At 44.5% G+C, this 19,739-nt stretch overlaps 1 protein-coding gene and 1 long non-coding RNA gene across 6 annotated transcripts in view; one reads left to right on the top strand and one right to left on the bottom strand.

Annotated features, from left to right (window-relative positions):
* LOC139049761 (latrophilin Cirl-like) overlaps nt 1–19,739 on the top strand; it is a 1,359,947-nt gene that overhangs the window by 1,099,251 nt on the left and 240,957 nt on the right. The gene's annotated exons all lie outside the window — the stretch shown is intronic.
* LOC139049424 (uncharacterized) lies at nt 6,443–15,508 on the bottom strand. The gene is made up of 4 exons (XR_011508227.1): nt 15,224–15,508; nt 14,002–14,054; nt 12,749–12,938; nt 6,443–11,671 (listed from the first exon to the last, which is right to left on the bottom strand). It is a non-coding gene; the product is annotated as an uncharacterized lncRNA (long non-coding RNA).

Here is a 19,739-nt window from a genome sequence, read left to right as displayed (position 1 = left end):
CGTGTCCAGACAAAGTCGCGCTGTCGCAGCTCTTTGTGACCTCCTGCCGGATAGCGACTTTGTGCAGTCGCCTTGAGAATCAATCCATCGTGATTTAGCTCAGTATCTAACTTAGCTCCATTTCTGTGAACTTGAAGTATACTTTTTATTCTTCACTACATGCAACGCTTTCTCTTTATTTCTTTTTTCAAGCCGTGACTGAACAGATGGTGTAACACACGCTGTTACAGGACTTTTGCACGTCGCCGATTCACCGAGCTGTCACTACGCACATCGATAGCACGCTCTGCCTGAGTTATCTGACGCTCTATTCCTCCGCTACTTTTACGTTCCCGCGCGTCTTTTCTTTTTCATTTCTATTTTGTTTCTTTTGTGCTTTCGTACATTCCTTAGTCGCTGGAGTTTGCTTTTGATTACTGCATTAGCCGGCCTTTCCGTGGCTTATTTTCCCACGGTCTCATCATTCCATAAACAAGTAAACAAAATTACGGGTACCGGCTTATATTCGACTAAATTCGGTATATCTGAGGGCACCGAACGACTTCTGCCGTTGCCACCTCTTGATACTGCCTCCGTTGAGACGAGGCTTTACCCGAAGGAGTGGGAAGCGGCAATGATGCCTCGCGAGATTTCGTCGCGCCGACGAGATTCGGGAAGTCTCCTCGCTCGCTCGGAAGAGTGCGCGCATTCGCATACTTCATCAAATGCGAGTCCCCGGTGTACTTTTACTTGGCGTCGCGTTGTGCTCTTCCCTTTCTTTAGGCCGCTTTACTTTCTAGCGAAAGCGAGCGCCTGTTGTCTTTCCAGCTGCTTTTTTTTTTCTTAGCGCTTGTTGCTTTCTGCGCGTCTAATTTTTCGTGTTGTAGACAACGTCCTTTAGCGTATAGCTTGCCCTATCCGCTATACCGCCGATGTTGCGCAGATATAGAAGTGGTGAACTGGAAAGATATCAACGCGAACCAGAGGGATGACAAAGAAGGAAAAGGAATCGTCTTTTATCGTAATGGAACCGTAAAGAGTGCGCTCAATGGTGGAACGTCCGATGCTCGAAAAGCGTGGCGAGTCATTCGATGTCTGAGCATAGCGAGTTTTTGTAATATGCGCTGGCTTTGATGGGAATTCAGTTATATCCATTTATTATATCAGTCTAAGAAGAAAAAATATAATAATGTCTCAAAAATGGCGGGGCGTCCGCTCTATTGATCCTTTTCACGGCGATCCCGTGGGCGCTGCCATGTTTGATCACGTGGTGGCGCGTCCATTATTTGCCTCAGCTGCCTCCGTTGCCTCCGTGTTTACAATGAATGTACATGACGCCGGTGCGGCTCTGCAAACCTATGTTTCGGCGGATAGCATAGACGGTGACAGGGTGGATGACACTCGAAGCTTTGGCTCAGGCTTCACAGGACATGTAAGCACTGTCGGAGCTCATTACGCTTTGTGCGCGCAAACGGCGCGAGTGGCTTATACGATGCTTGTAATAAAAGCGGGCTTAAAATGTATTCCAAGCCATCCGAACTTTCCCCTTATGAATTGAACAGTATCAGTGTGTTTGCTCTTCGTTGTTTATTTAGCAAATACTTTTGATCAGCGGCTTTTCACGTTTCTGGCTCAGCAAAGTTCCCCGGGTGATCACTGTCTGATTGTTTATTTTCTGCCCGATCGCTCGTGGGTGTGCGCAGTTGCGATAGATTTGTTCTTGCTGGGCACAGTTAGGCTTGTAACGTAGATGTTCTGCACGTTGTAATAGCGTTACCAAATGCGCATTATCGCTAATCGTTCGCTTACTGAGGGGACCGTTCCGAATCGTTCAGCTTCGAACATTAGTGTGCTGCTGGTGTAGTCGCCCTCACCCATGCTTCGGCGCATTGATTCGAGTATGCGCTGTTACGAACTTGCACCGCTGCACCACGATTACGGCTTTGTGGTCCCGTAGCGCTCGTCACCCGTTTCGTGACAGAGCGTTGGTAGCGAAGACTCCGAGCCTGGCGTCGATGAGAATAACAAAAGGGACTTTATACATTATATACAGGTTATCATACAGGACATGAACGGGTCGGCACTGGGGCCGAGTGCTCACAACAAACGCGACTGTTCTCGCACGACGACGTCCGGCGAAAACGCGTGACACATCTCACCCCAGTCGGGAGCGACACTGTCTCCCGGTGGGTCGGCGGATCCTGTTTTTCAGGCAGCGCGTCGCTGCTTTTATAATCCCCGAGGAACCATTGTCACTCCAACGGCCCAATACAAAGTCAGCACACGACGGTCGTCCGAGGGGTCCAACCAGTGACCGCGCTGGCCACCCGGTTCAAAGTTCGCGCGCGCGGAGACCTCCAGGCAAAGGGAGGTGCGGCGCCGGGCTGTCTGGCACACGCGGACACGTCCGAACACGCTGCTCGCCGAGGCTTCTCCCGCAGGACACCACTGCCTGACGGCTCAGCATCTTGCCTTTTCAAGGGAGAATTTGGGCGCTCGCAGGATAGATTCTGCATCTTGCAGATTCGGAATCCGGGCTTGTGGTAATGGCACAACAGCATCCCCGCCCTCAGATAAGGCGCCGGGAAGACGAGCTGCCTCCACGTGGCTCGGATGCCGGGCGCGCACGTTCGTCAGGCTCGTCCAAGTTCACGTCCAGTGTCGGGACGCCAGGTAACTTCACGTGCCCAGGTCCGACTCGCCAGGACAGGAGCTCTGCTCACCGCGTCGTCGCCAAGGCACCTTGACCAGCTCCGCTCGGGTCGTTCCTAAGACCTTGCTTCTCGCCACTGGTCCCGCTTGGTCGTTCTGCAGCTTGCAAAACCGACCGGCAAAAGGCAACACCCAACACGAACAAGTGCCCTCTGTCTCCCGTCAAACACCAGACAAGGCCATAATCCAAATCAACCTAACTAAATCGCTATCCCCTTTTTGCTCCCGCTGCAACAGGAGGCAGGTGTACGATCTAGTACACAAGGCTCAAACAACCAGTTTTCAAATTAACAACGCAACAAAATAGAAACAATTATTGATCAGCAATAATAATGACAAATAGAATGGTCCCCTTGAAATCGCTTTGGACCGAAAACATACTGCTGAGGAAGCAAATGAGGTCATTCATTTTTCTCGGCGATATTTTCGCGGAATCCGAAGCTGCTTATATTTGCGACCCTGCTTATCCGTGTAGCGGCGGTACAATAAGCCAGATTCCTTGCCAAATGAAACCCTCTTTTTTTTCACTCCCCGTTTGACGCATTTCCTCAGATCGGCTAGTGAACAATCTTCCTGTTGCTCGCGAATCCGAGTCTCCCTTTCAACTGCAGCCTGCTCCTGCCAGCTGGCGGAAACCGGAGCGAGTGTGGAGCCCGCGTCGCCTAATTGCGGCGTCGCGTCTCTATCGCGGCTAGCACTGCACGCGTCACTCCCACTCACCTCCAGGACCCGCTCGTCTAGGCCAGCCTCCGAGCTCTGCCTCTCCCGCGACTGCTCACCACTTAAGTTACCTTGATCGGTCCGTGTGCCGCACCGCTGTTCGCTCACCGACGCAAAGTCAAGTTCCCTCGACAGCGGGCGCGCTTTGGATCTCGTGAGGGCCATGTACGCCACGTCGGCAAAGAATGATTTGCCCTGATCCCTCAGCAGCTGCTCCGAGCTATTTGAGAAGAGGTAGGAAAATTGCTCCGGGAGGGCGGCTCACACAGCGGCTTCGGTGTTAAGTTTCCCAAATTCTCCTTCAATGATAACCGTTGCGATCGGTAAACAGACACTCTCCTTCTCGGCCACTTGCCGTATCCTAACGCACTCTCCCGTAAAATCACTCGAGGAGACGAAAGACGGGTGAACAACGTCCATAGTTGCTGCAGAGTCCCGCAGTGCTCGGCACTTCTTGCCGTTTACCTTAATTTCCTGCACATAGGGCTCCAATAGACGTATGTTCTTGTGAGTTTCCTGTATCGTTGCAAAAGCAATTCTCTCTGGGCAGCTTGCAGCGATGTGCCCTTGCTTTTTGCAATTGTAGCAGGTTAACGGTTTCCGTTTTTCAAAAGAACGCGTCATTTCGTTTCGCTGTTTCGGACCATCGGCATCATTCTGAGATGCATTCTGTCCTTCCCTTACAGTTTCTTTGGTAAGGGATTCGTCGTCCCGAAACTCGCGACGCGTGATTTGCTTCCGTTCGTCGGACTTCCCGGAAAACCAATCTCTCCTATCAGCTTTTTCTACGCGCACTGCCTTGCTGTGTAAGCTGCGGCGGGTGTAATACTCTTCCGCTAACTCTGCTGCCTTGTTTAGCTTAACCTCCTTTAGCCTATCTTGCAGCCAGAGCCGGACATCCTCATCAATGCAACGGTAGAACTGCTCCAACGCGATGCATTCGACAATTTTGTCGCGGTCGTCGTAAACCTCTTCGCCCTTCAGCCATTCCACCAGGTCGGCTTTTAGACGAAACGCGAAGTCAACATTCGACTCCTTACCCTTTTTTGCATACCGGAACCTCTGCCGGAAAGCTTCGGGCGACAATTTGTACTTCCGCAGTAGCGCTTCCTTCACATCACTGTAGCTCTCAAACGCCTCTTTCGATAAGCAAGTTATTACGTCTGATGCCTCCCCAGGAAGCAACGCTAACAGATTCTGTGCCCAGAGGGATCGCTCAATGCTATTCCGTTCGCACACGTGCTCAAATTTCACGAGGTATTTGGCCATATCCTCTCCGACGACAAAGGGTGGAAGTTGATCGCGTATTCTTGGAACATTGGAAGTGAGACTAGGCGCTGGCGAGCTATTTCGGGTCTCCAACTCTTTCATTTTAAGCTCGTGCTCACGAATCTCTCTCCTTTCCTCCTTTTCCTCCTCGCGACGTTGCTGTTCTCTCCTTTCCTCCTTTTCCTCTTCGCGACGTTCCTGTTCTCTCCTTTCCTCCTCGCGACGTTGCTGTTCTCTCCTTTCCTCCTTTTCCTCTTCGCGACGTTCCTGTTCTCTCCTTTCCTGCTCGCAACGTTCCTTCTCCCTTTCCTCCCTTTCCCGACGTTCATTGATACCCGCCAAGGCCTCTGCGGCTTCCTCAGCCGTTACGTCCCCAGTCCTCATGACCTCAAGGATCGCATTCTTTCTTTTGGTTGAGCCCAACTCAATGCCCAACTCCTCACAAATTTCGAGAAGTTCCTTCACCTTGTACTTCTCCATCGTTCACACTGTCCTCCTGCTGTTTACCCTTTTTGAATATACCTGCCGTACGCTACTATAATGCTACTAGTAAGACATACACACTAAGAAAAAAAAGAGTACCTCTTACTCTTTTCGGAGAGTCTGGACTCGCCACGTATACGACACACTTTGTGGGAGACACCCGAACTCTCTTTCGGTAGAGAGTCCCGAGACTATCCGTGCTCAATACAAGGTGCTTGCGTGACTCCGCACACAATAGTCATGCACACTCTGTTGTAATAGTCGCCTATACCCTCTCAAAAGGGTTACAAGACTAGTGCTGAGGGAGTCCGTTAACAATTCTAAATGAGTCGAATGACTCAAGATAAAAGGGTGACATGACCACTGCTGAAGGATTCGGGCAACTGTTCTTGATGAGTCTGATGACTCCAGCAGTGTGTGTCAAGTTACCCTTAGTGCGTGGTGCAGGACTCTTGTAAATGGAGTAAAATAACTAATCCATGTAAGTCGTTTGACTCTCGGATGGCAGTGTCGAGCCGCTTTTCAACATGTGTCACCAACTTTTGCTGTAAGTACACACGACTATGGCTAGTTCTCAAGATGGCTACTGTGAAAAGACAACATATAAGAAAGAACTCATAGCAAACTTGCCAAAAAGGACGTGGCAGGTTAGCAACAAAATGTTAACATTTCATCACCCTTTGTTGTCTTCTGGAAAATTCAAATGTATTAGTCAGCGCAGAATCACCATGAAAGCAAGACAGTTCTCATTACTATTAAACTGGAATCAATAGCCAACCAAGCAAAACAGTCTTAAATAAACATCCCAATATGTAGCCTGCAGGTGCATATGCATGACACTGCAATGCAACTCACAACCATAATGAGACCCCAAAATATTATGTAACTCAAGTAGAAGTTCAATTCAGCACTGCACAGGTCTCTAATGTCAAAACATTTATAAGTTAAACCTATTTCACTGTTCTTCGAGACGTGTTTTTATTTAGAACTTACAATTTAACATTTTAAGCAAGTAAGCTACACATAACAAATAAAGAAGGCCGCACTTATGTACAAAGGAGACCCAGATAATCAAGTGCAATAAAAACAATATTCCAACTTAGATTACATAATCTATGCGTTATACTATGCTTGCTGAAAACAACTGGTTGGCAATTGATAATCCAATCTAACAGTAAGAACAGCTGTCTTACCTTATGGTACTCTTGTTGGCACATTTCCCCCACAACTTGTGCGTGTTAGCGTCAGTTGAAAATTGATCTGAAAAATACCACATTAAAAAGTTTTGCATCAATTTTATTGTCACACAACATGCAACAGTGTATAAAAGCTTCACAACAGATAATATTACAAAAATAAATAGAGCAAAATTTATACTAATTGTTTATTTATGTTGAGAAACATACTTTTCAAGACGAAGTATAATAGCTGACAGACAATTTCGCAGATTGCAATAACCACTAATACAAAACTTGCCATAATGCAAACACGCTGACAAAATATGTAGCACAGGTAGCTGTATTTTGTTACGGCAAAGATAGCACATGAATAATGAGGACAAGGGAGGTAGCAGAACACAAACTATACCCAGCTGCATGCATGCAGCTGTAACAATACACATGGTGCACTGAGGTCCAAAAGAAACAAAGAGGAAAATGTGAGGAAGGCTTCTTTTACTCATCCCAAGCTATCCTGTAAGAGCAGACAGATTATGCACTGGCTGTAATGTACCCTCAGCACATACGTAAATAAGTTCCATTAGATGCCACATTTACAAATCACTCATACAATGTTCTTGTGATCGTCCTTATTCCGATTTTTAACTTGGAAAGCATGACTGAGTTATGTAATGCTTCCCTACACTTTCGCACATATGCAGAAAGAAGTGTTTCTATAAACAAGGGAGATCATGGAAGGATGACTGACACATACTTCTTTTAATTCTTTTGTCTTGGTCTTTATGATTATCTACCACAGTAGTCTTTTGTAGAGTGAAACACATTCAGATAATAAATACACTGTGGGCAACAAAGTGTGAATACCTGTTCTTGATTTCTACCTTTCTCAAGTGTCCCACTAAGGTAAGATTGGTGCAAAAAATTGTCTTCCCAATGTATGCTTTCCCACAAAACAGGAGCAGATGATAAGCCACATTAATGGTGCGTGAAATAAAACATCTGTTCTTAACTTACCACTGCCATTGCAATCTGGTGCGATTTTCTGCTTTGTTGTGTACTCTAGCACAGGAGCTACGCAGTTCACTTGATGCCCAAAGCAACTCTCACACTATAGCAGGACGTCAATTTTGTTTTTCACATTCTAAGCGAAACTCAGGTTATGGGGGACAATTGTAAACTTATAGTTTTGCTTTGTATTTTCATAATGTTGTAGAGCGGGGTAGAAAGCAAGAACAGATATTTATAATTTCGGTTCCCATTGTGCATTGCATGGATATGTTTCAATGAATGATAAAACTACTTGGTAGATAAGAGAATTAACTTCGAAGTCTACCATATCAGTAACTGGAAATTTTATGTGTAATTGAAATTTTGTGATTCCCAGTGATGAAGAAACAGTTTTGATAATATGTGCCAAGGCAACTAAGTCACTCATGCTCACAAAGGAAACAAAATAAAAACAACCAAGATTGCAATAAGTTCCAACTTGCAACCAAAAGTGAGACACCTCACATGACTGACTTATGTATTTACTGAGCATGATTTACATCTAGCGCATAATCTGCTTGTACAAGATGACGAACAATTAGTTACTGTTGCTTTCTCTCTGGGGCATTTGGCTCTTCTGAACACATGCACATTGTGTGGCAAAGCTGCGTGGATGTAGCTGGGCACAGCTGTTATTAAGCATCAGTCTGTTCTTATGGTCCTGTACTATTATCATTGTAATTTATAATTAGCTAATAGCCTAACTATTGGGTTGATCAGCTCCATTTTAAACAAAACATACTGACAGATTTCCCTGTTGATCGCTAACAAAGTGATGGGTACATCATTTCAGATTTCAAGAAACAGCTGTTGAACAGAACAAATGCTGAAGACAGAAAATCTACAATGACCAGTACCTTCTTTATTAAATGCCATGTACTAGCTTTTTCTGCAATGAATACCATTATTACCAAAAAATATAGCCTGAAAAAATAATTGGGAAATATTTACAAAAGTGACAGAGATTAGAACTGCATGTTAATTACATATGTCTTCTTAAACAAGATCACAATAATTGAAGTTTCATTAATTTTAGCAAAACACTGACATCCCATTATTGAAGCTAGTCAGTGCTGAAGGTATTGTTAGTTTGTAGGAGTCCTCAGACTGGCAGCTCTGAAATATTTGTCACCATACTTGGTGGAACATGCTTTGCTCTTTCGGATATTACTTTGCCAAAAGGCCTTCTGTAATCCTTGTAGGACAATTCTGTGTGGAAAAGAAATCTATTTGATCATTACTTTTTGGGTATATGTGTCTCAGAACTGGTGCTAGTCTGAGTTCTTACAAAGTAGACGTTATTGAGTACTGTAATTCTAATGCCTGCCACAGCTAAAGTTTATGTTAGTGAAAATTGTCGCACTGTCATGAAGCAGTTATGTTCAATAATTAGTGGCAGTCACCGGTGAAACACTCAGTACAAAACACAAATATATGGAGTCAAAATTTAAATGTCCAACAAAGTCACGTCTCAAGTCTACATTTCACAGAACTGTCTTTTTTTCTGTTAGTGTGCCAATACCAATCGCACATTCACAAACATTTTAGTATTGCACTTCTGGTAAATGCAGGAAAATTCACCGTCTTTAACAGAAGCCCTTGGGAAGACAGCCCATATTCGCTTCAACAAGAGGACTTGCCTTAAGCTTTGCGTCGCTATGTTGTAGGTCACTGTAGCAAGGGGAACGTTTTGCTGATTGAATATTACTCGAAATATTTTTATTATTTGTACTAGAGGTTTCAAAAGAGAGCCAATTGTAGAGTTCTTCATGCAGATTTCATGTATTCCATTAGTTTTTGTTTAGCTGCTTCTTGAGTTATGTCCTATACAACGGCAAAATACATAGTGATATTTGCGGGCACTTTCTTGTGTATTAAATTTTCACAAAAAAGCAGTGTACTGCAGCTAACTCAGCTCCCTGTAGACTGCCAGGTACCGATATCTATTCAAACAGCACGTAAAGTTACTAGAAGTATGCAAGATTAGTAGGCAGGCAGGCAGGCCTGCTACTAAAATTATTGAGAATACTTCAATAATTTTTTCTCACAATAGCATGAGAATAACCTCGTGCTTTATAATTGTCCTATACAAATTAAATTTGGCATACATACTCTTCAAGATAAGCAGAATACCAGTATCTAATTGAAATTGCAATCTAAAAATTATTTAAAGTGGTCTAATATTTTTTGCATAATTCCAGTAATTGTACAAGCTGTTTGGATAGGTATCGCCACTTTGCGGTATACACCTAGCTAAATAAGATACAGCATGAAACCATTTGCGAAACTTTTACACACAAGTGCCCATAAAAATATATTGCCACTATGTAGGACATAACTAAACACCAGCTACACAAAAACCAATGACAATTCAAATCTACATAAAACTCCCTATGAATAGCAGTACATTCAAATTTCTAGTACAAATTAAAAAAGTTGTTTCGAGGAGCATTTCCCCTTAATATGTGGGTGTCAGTGTTTCTACCAAAGGGTTACAAAACGCCTTGAGGCATACCATAGGGAGTTTTATAAATAGCACATGCATGCATCTGTCTAAAACGTCCCATGCCCTGCTTGCATTCCTTAGACATTTTTCTGCATTCTGTTGTATGTCACCGTTTGCATCCCTTAACACTGAGGGCGCAAAACCGAAAAACAGCCTATTAATACACTTAATTTTTAATAATAATAATAATATATGGGGTTTTACGTGCCAAAACCACTTTCTGATTATGAGGCACGCCGTAGTGGGGGACTACGGAAATTTTGACCACCTGGGGTTCTTTAACGTGCATCTAAATCTAAGTACACGGGTGTTTTCGCATTTCGCCCCCATCGAAATGCGGCCGCCGTGGCCGGGATTCTATCCCGCGACCTCGTGCTCAGCAGCCCAACACCATAGCCACTGAGCAACCACGGCGGGTCCACTTAATTTTTAGCCTGTAAAGGGGTTGTATGCGAATGGGGGCAGCCAACTCTAGCATGAGAATAAACAAATATTTGTTCTCGCATTAATGAAACCAGTCAAAATATAATCTCGCAAATCTGGAAATGAATGCACAAAGAACCTTGCTGATTGTTACATTAGTGTCCCGAACAAGATCTTTTGATGTTTATAATTCCTAGTTTTATTCACTTTCCTCTAGTAACTGGGCTTTGACCTAGAATACTCAGTGTAGGAGACTAACCCAGGCCTGCAAGCCAATATTTAAATCTGAAATAGACATTCATCCCCCGACCACATGGCACTGCTACGTCATCAGAAGAAACATGCATCCATGGACATATAGTCTGTAAAATTATTTTTACATGATCTGTAGCGTTACTCTTGCACTAACAAATTCTGAAAATTAGGAAATACATCTGCTATTTAAAGCACTGCTGCAAACCCGTGTGTTTGAGAAATGCAATACTCAAAAGGTGTAATACAACCAATGTGTGCATGAAACCTATGCTGCCTTTGACATTCGTCAGTGTGGCAAATAAGCACTGAGAAATGCCAAGGGTATCATAGCTTTCATGTTTCAAACCTTGTATGCGAGTACCAGTATCTTTGCAGTGAAAGAAGTCACATTATTACCAGACTTATGAGGGGAACCAATGTTTCTCTAGTTCAGTAGTTTCTTTCTTGTGCTCCTATATCCTTGAGTTTTTAAAAAATAATGGGTGCTTGAAACAAGTACTCTATATTGCTCTTAAATTTATCCTGCACCAGAGCCCGTGTTATGTTACATTTCTTGAACACATTGCAGTGCTGTAGATTATCAAAGGAAGAAAAAATGCCGTAAGTTCGTATTTTAGCCTTCCGTACAACAAGAATTATTAAACTATCAATTACATCCACAAGTACGAAAGAACTACGAGAAACGGGGCCTAAAGGCAGGTATACATTAGAATAGCAGGGGCTGATGGTGAGAATTCTAAGAGAAAGGAACTATTAAAAACTAGATACTAAAGACACATATGAATTATAACAGAAATATTTACAAAGAATTTGAAGAGACAAATAGAATGTCTGTTCAAATCACTCCACCCCAACATTCATCCATGGTTCGATAAGTGATCACAGCCGGTGATGCTGTTTGGATAGATGGTAGGTGAGGCACAGCTGTGAAATAGGTAGCACATGTAGAGGGGTCACCAAAGGTTGCACGCTGGTTGCACAGCAGGTTGCCTTGATCTCCGGACTCCCTCGACCCTGATGCGTTGAGCCTAGTTATACGTCGTTCGCAAGAGGCCTGGCCCGAGTGTGCGACATGGCTTGGGTAAAATTTCGAGGCAACCTGAAAAACACAGATTCATATATTAGCACCAAAATATTCTGTACCATAGGGCAAATCTGAAGTTTACCATCTGCACATAGCAGATGATGAAAACAGACACAAGTCACCAGACTCAAGGTATATAAATGTGCAAAAGTGGAAATGAATGTGAAGAGCTGCTTATAGGATGGAATCCTTCAATTTGTCTTTTGTGGATCAATAATAGTATCTTAACATAAAGTCAAGTGTACATGACCCTCCCTATTTGTGTAAGTAGGCTATTCCATGCCAGCTGTTCCAACCTGGCACACAACTACTTGGAATTTCTTCTTGAAAACTGAGGGCCTTTCAATATAGAACAAATCTCAATTTCACACAATACTTGAAGCAAAAAAAAATTTTTACTGCCATAAACATTATGTCAAATTTTGTGTAATGCACCAAAGTATGCATTATAAAATGGCAGCCAAGAATTTGGTTATTTCATTAAGAGGGCCAAATTTTTAACAACGAAGAAAGGCCTTACACCAAAAACTTGACTGCTTATTAGCCACTGCTCAGTTTATTATGGCTGATTAAAAATAAACAAAATGGCTTATTAACTTTATTTTCACAAAAGTGACCTACAGCAAAAGCTGCAAATTTATGCAATCCATGTGTTTAGGACTTGTGCTGTGTGCAAGAATGGTATCAGAAAGATACATTATGCAGCAGTGCAGAGAGGAGGATGAACTTGGAAAAGAAGACAGTTTTGGTGTACGTTTATCGGCCTGCTTACCATTGAGGCAGCCCTAGTAAATTTATGCCAAATACCATGTATGAGAGTACATTGTATTCTTTTTAAATTGGTAAAGCTTTTTCAAAGTAGTTTTTGTGTTAAGCAAAAAAAAAATTGTGCAAGTGGTCTCTTGCAGTTTGAAAATTTACATCGCATTTCGTCTAATACACATAGCCTCTTGGTGGCTAAGACAAAATGCATGGACTTGAGCATCCCTGCACAGATAGCAGGGAGTCTAAACTGCTTTGAAGTTACGTCTTTCATTGCTGAGTGACAAGCCATTTCACTCAAAAAGACGTCACGTAATTACAGGTATTTACCTGAATCTTTCTGTCGGCTGTCAGCCTGCTGGCATCATCACTAAGGCTGCCAACTCCCTAGTGGACATAGTCGGGACATGGTGGCGGCAGGATGCAGTGGCAGAAGCCGCCAAAGGCTCCCAACTACCTAGTGGACGTAGTCAGGACAGGGTGGTGGGAGGACACAGGGGTAGGAGCCGCCAGAGTGTACCTGCAACAAATTTGCACAAATGTTCTTAGTCCTACCATGACATGATTTACAATAAAACTGAGCTGTCTGTGTAACATGGCTACCAATACAAATAAAGGTAAACAGTTAGGTCCTACGACACAACTAGAAGCCCAACAAAAAAGAAACGGTACTTATGTTTATGAAAATCCAAACAATGAAACAAAAAATGTGTAACCGGTTTGTGCATGGAAGCTCGGTTGAAACCTGAGCTCATACCATCAAGTGATCTGCTAGACAACTGCAAGCCTGCCACCTAAATATGTCATTGTAAATTATTTTTACATGCATTATGTTAAGCTGCATTAATACAAGTTCAAAATCTCTTAATATAAGTAAATCACCAAGCTAATTCAATTAACGAATTCCAGTGGTCGTTAATGCAACAAAGTGCAAGCTCGGAATAAAGCTGGCTAAACTGGGCAGTGAAAAATAACAATGTGGTTCTCTACATTTTGTTTTCCTGGCTTTCGCTTTAGCACTGGAATATACAAGAATTTTGACATTCCTCATGTATCACCCTGCTAATTTTTATGCCATAATGCATAATACTTCAGCAAGAGGAATAATGCTTTCTTTCAACTGTAAATAGTGATAGAACAAGAAAATTCATTGGAGCCAACGTTTTGAGAAGAAAAATCTCCTTCTCTTTGTAGAAATATTGGCTCCAGCAGTCCTTGTTCTACGGCTCTTCATCAGTTCAAGTATCTTGTCTTCCTGTGTACCTCTGTACTTTCAATGTTATGTCAATGAACCTGTAATAACGGATCATTAGTAAATGTAGCTGATGAGGAACTTGGGCTTGTTGGTAGATAACGACAGAGTAACTGCGCAACATAAAGATACGAACAAAGGAGGCTTGTGTGTGTTGTCTCCTCCAGCCATGTCTCCCCTTTGGGTGATTATTCTGTCTCAATGTAAAACTGTTACCCTTTGCACAATAATAGTAAAATGCATAAAGGCAGGAAAGTGGACACAAAAATTACAACAAATAGCATCATATGCTAATGAGATATGCAAAAGTGCCTGCTACGATTTGTCTCACCCATAACGTGCTGGCAAGATGGTGACTTCTGGCTGTTGCCATTTCTTGAATACCTAAAATAAAATACATTTCAAAATTATAAAAATACACAGGACAACAGCAGTAGCCAAGGACATAATGCATTGTTTAGTACAAGAAGGTAAACTAATCTCCGATACACGGCAGACGAAATTTCCTTTATTAAGTTAGTAGAAAAATACAACACACTTCATTTCATTCAATACTGTAAGCGCTTCTTGCTACAAGAAAAATGGTATTTCTGCATGGAAGCAGCAAAATAATAAATGGCCTTCTACTTTTACAAAATATGTTGCAGCGACTAAGCCAACTACAGCTGTACATACTTAAAATTGTTGTATGCACATTGCAATAGCCAAGACAGGATAAACTTGGGTTCATATGCAGCTCACTGGAAGGTACAACTTTGCAATCAACTCATTTCTGCTGGGCAAATATACGCACTAACATAAAACTACACATAAAAGGACCTTTTTTTTTTTCATAAACCACCGGACTCAATATAAAAAATCCAGTAGCAATAGTACAATTTTACCACATAACACAGCCAGGTTTTGTAAGCGTAGTAGGATTTACTATATAAATGTTGCAGCATATTCATGCTTTTAAATTTTTACAACCGTGAAAATAATGATTACGTAAAAATAATACATTATATATAGGCTTAGATTGTGAGCTAATGTGTTTTCTACTTACAGCCAAATGCACAAAAAGTTTGTTCTCTTTCAGGGCTTTGAAAGCGCTGTGTCTGTTCGCTTGTGCATGCAGCCGCTTAACCGCTCTTAAAATATCTGTGCTGCCATATCGCCTGACACAGCCATACAGCGTTGTAGCGCTTTTATTATTCGCGGCAATATACCTAAGCGCTAGTAAATCTTCAGAATGCACAAGCTGCCCTTTCGGTTACCCGTCTTCGCCATGCGAAAGTCACACTGGTGCTAGTATTGTATCTACACTTCAAGTTACGCAGTACTTGATATTCTACGGATTTTTCGATGCGACAGGCCACTCGTCACTAGAGTCGTTAAGAACGGTGTTTATCCTGAGGCTTCCGTCTGCCAGTAGTATTTCCGCATACATACGCGCACGCATGCCTAAGAAACGTCTGTGAACTGCCAAGAGAAACATGGCGCAAAATGTAGCCGTACCGGAAGGGCCGAGTACGCGCCGTTTGTAAACTCGGAACAAAAGCTGATATGCTTACCTGAGACGTTAAGAGAAATATGGCACAGGTCACTCCCCGCTGGTAGTCGTTCGTATGCATCTCGTCGTCTCTGTCCGTTGCGATCTCCCATATCACAATGAAAGATGCAGTGCAAACCGCAGCACTTCGGGCGCTTATCGGCGATACGCTGCTGCTGGCGGCGGTCCCCTCGTCGCAATCACACAGCACGGACAGAAGCTCCCACCGTAACTTGCCACAGCGCTTGGTTGCAGTCGCCCTTAACGCAGCGATTTCAGTACCACTCAACGACAACGTACTCGCGCGTGAGGCAGCACAAGTTCAAAATGGCGTCATGCTATTGACGGCTTCGGCTTTGGATCATTTTGTATCTGCACAACTGGGCAAAACAGTTGCGCTAGTTTCGGTTTTGTTTCCTTGCGTTGAAATAAAAACTGTTTTGCTCACTGATAATTTTACGTCACTTAAGTAATGTTTACGAATGAAACAGCCATGAATTTAACACGCGTCTTGAAATACCCGCTACGTTCACTTGGCAGAAGCAAAATTTTCTCGTCCGAGTGTGGTTGTGTTTTAAATATCTATCGCTGGGCTGTCGGAGCGTGCTCGAAGTCTGAAGACGCGGCGTAATTGTCCTTAATTTGCTTAGCTATAACGGTGCGGCTGCCCTTGATTTCTGTCGAGTGCAGTTTGCTCTGATGTAAGGTAGAACTACAAAGCCGCCCATGTTACTGAATGATCTAGTGCACCTGAAGCTGCCAGAACTCCGGTATTTCCTTCACAAGTTCTTGCGACTGTGTGCCGCTCTCACCAAATGCGAGCGTATAGTCATTTGGCGGAGATTTAGCAATACATTTTCTAGAGTTATCGTTCACCGCTCTATCACGACACGGCAGCAGCGTGGTTGGTCCTTAGTAAAATTTTCTATGTATTGCGAATTTTGCGATAGCAATTATATGGACACAACTGCCGAAATATATCTGTCGGTGTTGCGTGAGCTTACATATAAAGTGCGATAAGATCCTATCCTGCGCCGTTAGCTGTGCGCGTTAAAGGAAGTGTACGAGGGCGAGCCGAGATGTATCGTGCCTGGATGGGTGCCCCAAGTTTCTATAGGTGGTCACGTGATGAAACGCGCGCAAGCCGGGGAAAGGAGGCGCTGGTTTAGCACGCTTCTCCTCTGGCCGTTGCTCTAGCCCGGTCTGGCGCCACTCTCGCTCTGTCTTGGAGATAATTCCCGATGGGTGCAAAGTGGGGAGGGGGGGGGGAGGGGAAAGGCGCTTCTATATCGCCATTTCAAGTTTCGGGGACGCTTTGAAAGACGAGGCAGCAGAAGCGTTCTGTCCGCTCTGTTCGCGCCCTTCATCACGCGGACGCTGTGGCAGCGAGTGTTCGCGGTCATTGAGTGAAATCTGTTCATGTTTGCACGTGCGCGCGTGACCCCGTGCTTGCTAATTTACGGAGTAAGCGATCGTTTACTGCAGTTTATTCAGGCGATGAAGCTACGAACCTTGGTTCGTGCCGTTATTTGTGCAGCGGTCCATGCACCATTGGGGGGAAAATGCTACATTTTTGTTTTTAAATTTCTAGGGAGTTCAAAAGCAGTGCTGCGTACGCTAATGTTTGTTTCTGGTCGCGGAACGCAACGCACTGCGGTAGCCCAGTGGCCTTGGTGTTGCGCTGCTGAGCTCGAGGTCACAGGTCCAATCACAACCGCAGCAGTCGCATTCCAATGGGGGCAGAATGCGAAAACGCTCGTATATGTGCATTCCGTGCACGTTAAATAACCCGAGCTGCTGAAAATAAATCTGCAGTTTTCCATTACCGTACGCCTCATAACAAGATATTGATTTTGGAACCTAAATCCTCAAAATTTAACTTTACGTAGTGCAATTACATTTACAATCGACACTGTTGAGTGCGCCTACTGAACTTGTTATCTCGTTGCTGTGCTCTCTTTAGTAGCCAATGCTATATTTTTTAGATTTACTTATGGTCAGAATCCATTGTGACAAATCCGGGTCTTCCTTAGCATAGGAAGCTAGCTATCGCTTAAGCGTGTGATATATCAACAAACATGTTCAAGGAAAATCGATATTTAGAGTTCGATGTAGTTGCAGAACATGACAAGCTTGACGAAAGAATGATACACCGCACGTCGGTAACATGTCGGTAACATCATTTCAGCATCAAACAAAACACTCGGTTTTCTAAAACGTCACCTTCGTCTTGCCCCACCACATGTTAAATTGCTCGCGTATAAATCACTTATAAGACCCAAATTAGAATATGCATGCCCCATCTGGAGCCCACTTCAAGCATATCTAATCACCGCATTGGAAGCTGTGCAGAATCGTGCTGCCCGATTCATTCATTCCTCATACTCATATGACGTCAGTGTTTCATCCTTGAAAGCTACATCCGGACTGTCAACCCTCTCTTTTCGTCGTCGCATTGCTAGCCTCACCCTTTATCACAAATTCTTTTATTCTCCTCTCAATCAAGCACCGCATATCGCCGCCGCATCACGCATATCTCACCGCAGCAGTCATCCCCTTCAAGTTGCCCGCCCACTATCACGTACTACTACGTTTTCAGCCTTGTTATTTCTTCGAGCAGCCACGGACTGGAACGGCCTACCCCATGACATCGTCGCCATCGCTTCAACACCTGCTTTTCAAGAACGCGTAACAGATCACCTTCAATGTTAAATCACCATCGCTGTTTGTTTTCCTCACTACAAATGTAATTCCACCCCTTATGTAACACCCCCTGAAATGGGGGCCTTTAAGGAATGAAACTGAACTGAACTGATTACAACCAGGACAGGAACCCGAGGGCCTGCCTAAAACAGAAGACGTTATCTGGTATTTCTTCTCCTGCATTTTAATCTTTCTCTCGCCAGACTCATCTCGAATATCAGAGGAGTCGCAATCTTGCACGACGACTCTTCGCGTCCTATTAAGAGTCAAACGACCCACACACAAATGTTGACTCTTGTTTTGTGACTCTACCCGCGCGAAAATGGGTCTTCGTAAGAAAAAAGAGAGTCAAGTTGCTGTGACTCACTTTTTACTCTCTTTTTTCTTAGAGTGTATGCAAGTATTTCACACACTGCCCTGTCTACCCCCTCAGCATCCCCTGGTTTTCAAAACACTCTTACTAGGCTTGAAACACACAAGGTTATCACAATGCAACACCAACTCCTTCCCTAAGCTACTATAACCTGTGTCAGAGAAAGTCTGGTGTTTGAGGTAAACTTCAGGCACTCACCGCGCCGAGGTAGCTGATGCCGGTCAATCCCGTAGCTGCCATCCAGTGTTACGAACTTGCACCGCTGCACCACGATTACGGCTTTGTGGTCCCGTAGCGCTCGTCACCCGTTTCGTGACAGAGCGTTGGTAGCGAAGACTCCGAGCCTGGCGTCGATGAGAATAACAAAAGGGACTTTATACATTATATACAGGTTATCATACAGGACATGAACGGGTCGGCACTGGGGCCGAGTGCTCACAACAAACGCGACTGTTCTCGCACGACGACGTCCGGCGAAAACGCGTGACACATCTCACCCCAGTCGGGAGCGACACTGTCTCCCGGTGGGTCGGCGGATCCTGTTTTTCAGGCAGCGCGTCGCTGCTTTTATAATCCCCGAGGAACCATTGTCACTCCAACGGCCCAATACAAAGTCAGCACACGACGGTCGTCCGAGGGGTCCAACCAGTGACCGCGCTGGCCACCCGGTTCAAAGTTCGCGCGCGCGGAGACCTCCAGGCAAAGGGAGGTGCGGCGCCGGGCTGTCTGGCACACGCGGACACGTCCGAACACGCTGCTCGCCGAGGCTTCTCCCGCAGGACACCACTGCCTGACGGCTCAGCATCTTGCCTTTTCAAGGGAGAATTTGGGCGCTCGCAGGATAGATTCTGCATCTTGCAGATTCGGAATCCGGGCTTGTGGTAATGGCACAACAGCGCCCATTCCCTTATTCTCGATACGTTGCGGATACAGCGGGCGTAAGCTTGCGTGGGTGTAGGGGTGGATGTGTGTACGTAACGTGCGAAAAAGATACTATATGCCAAGAAGCGGCGCTACAGACTACCTTTGTCACCGCATAACGAGCGGTACTCACTCGCGCAGACATTCTTTGCTTGAAGTCCTTTCCTTGGAGATTAACGCTGCAATGCTGGTGGATGAGTGATTTTTCTTTATCCTTGAGGGAAGCCGTGCATCACGAAGAGCCAGTAGCAGCGGTCCGTGAAGTTGGACCCACACATTCATTGCATTCCTTCATATGCCCGTCACAAATTTGCAGCCATATACTGCATACGTCTTCACTCCACCGCTCCATATCTTGCAGCATGGATGGAGCGCAGTGCGTTAGCGAAAACTCAGTTGCATTTCCGACATCTGATCGCACAGAAGCAGGGCAGAAGAGGCATGGTTTTGTATTCCTGCGCTTTTGCTGAGGCAACGTGCGGAGCGCCGCCGAAAGCGCCATCTCGTTTCTCTAGAGCAAACTGCTTCGCGAGAAGGGTCA

Source organism: Dermacentor albipictus, chromosome 9 (genome assembly GCF_038994185.2).
Source record: "Dermacentor albipictus isolate Rhodes 1998 colony chromosome 9, USDA_Dalb.pri_finalv2, whole genome shotgun sequence".
Taxonomy (NCBI): Eukaryota; Metazoa; Arthropoda; class Arachnida; order Ixodida; family Ixodidae; genus Dermacentor; species Dermacentor albipictus.
Note: the sequence above shows the minus strand (reverse complement) of the source record. Positions and strands in the feature narration are given on the sequence as shown.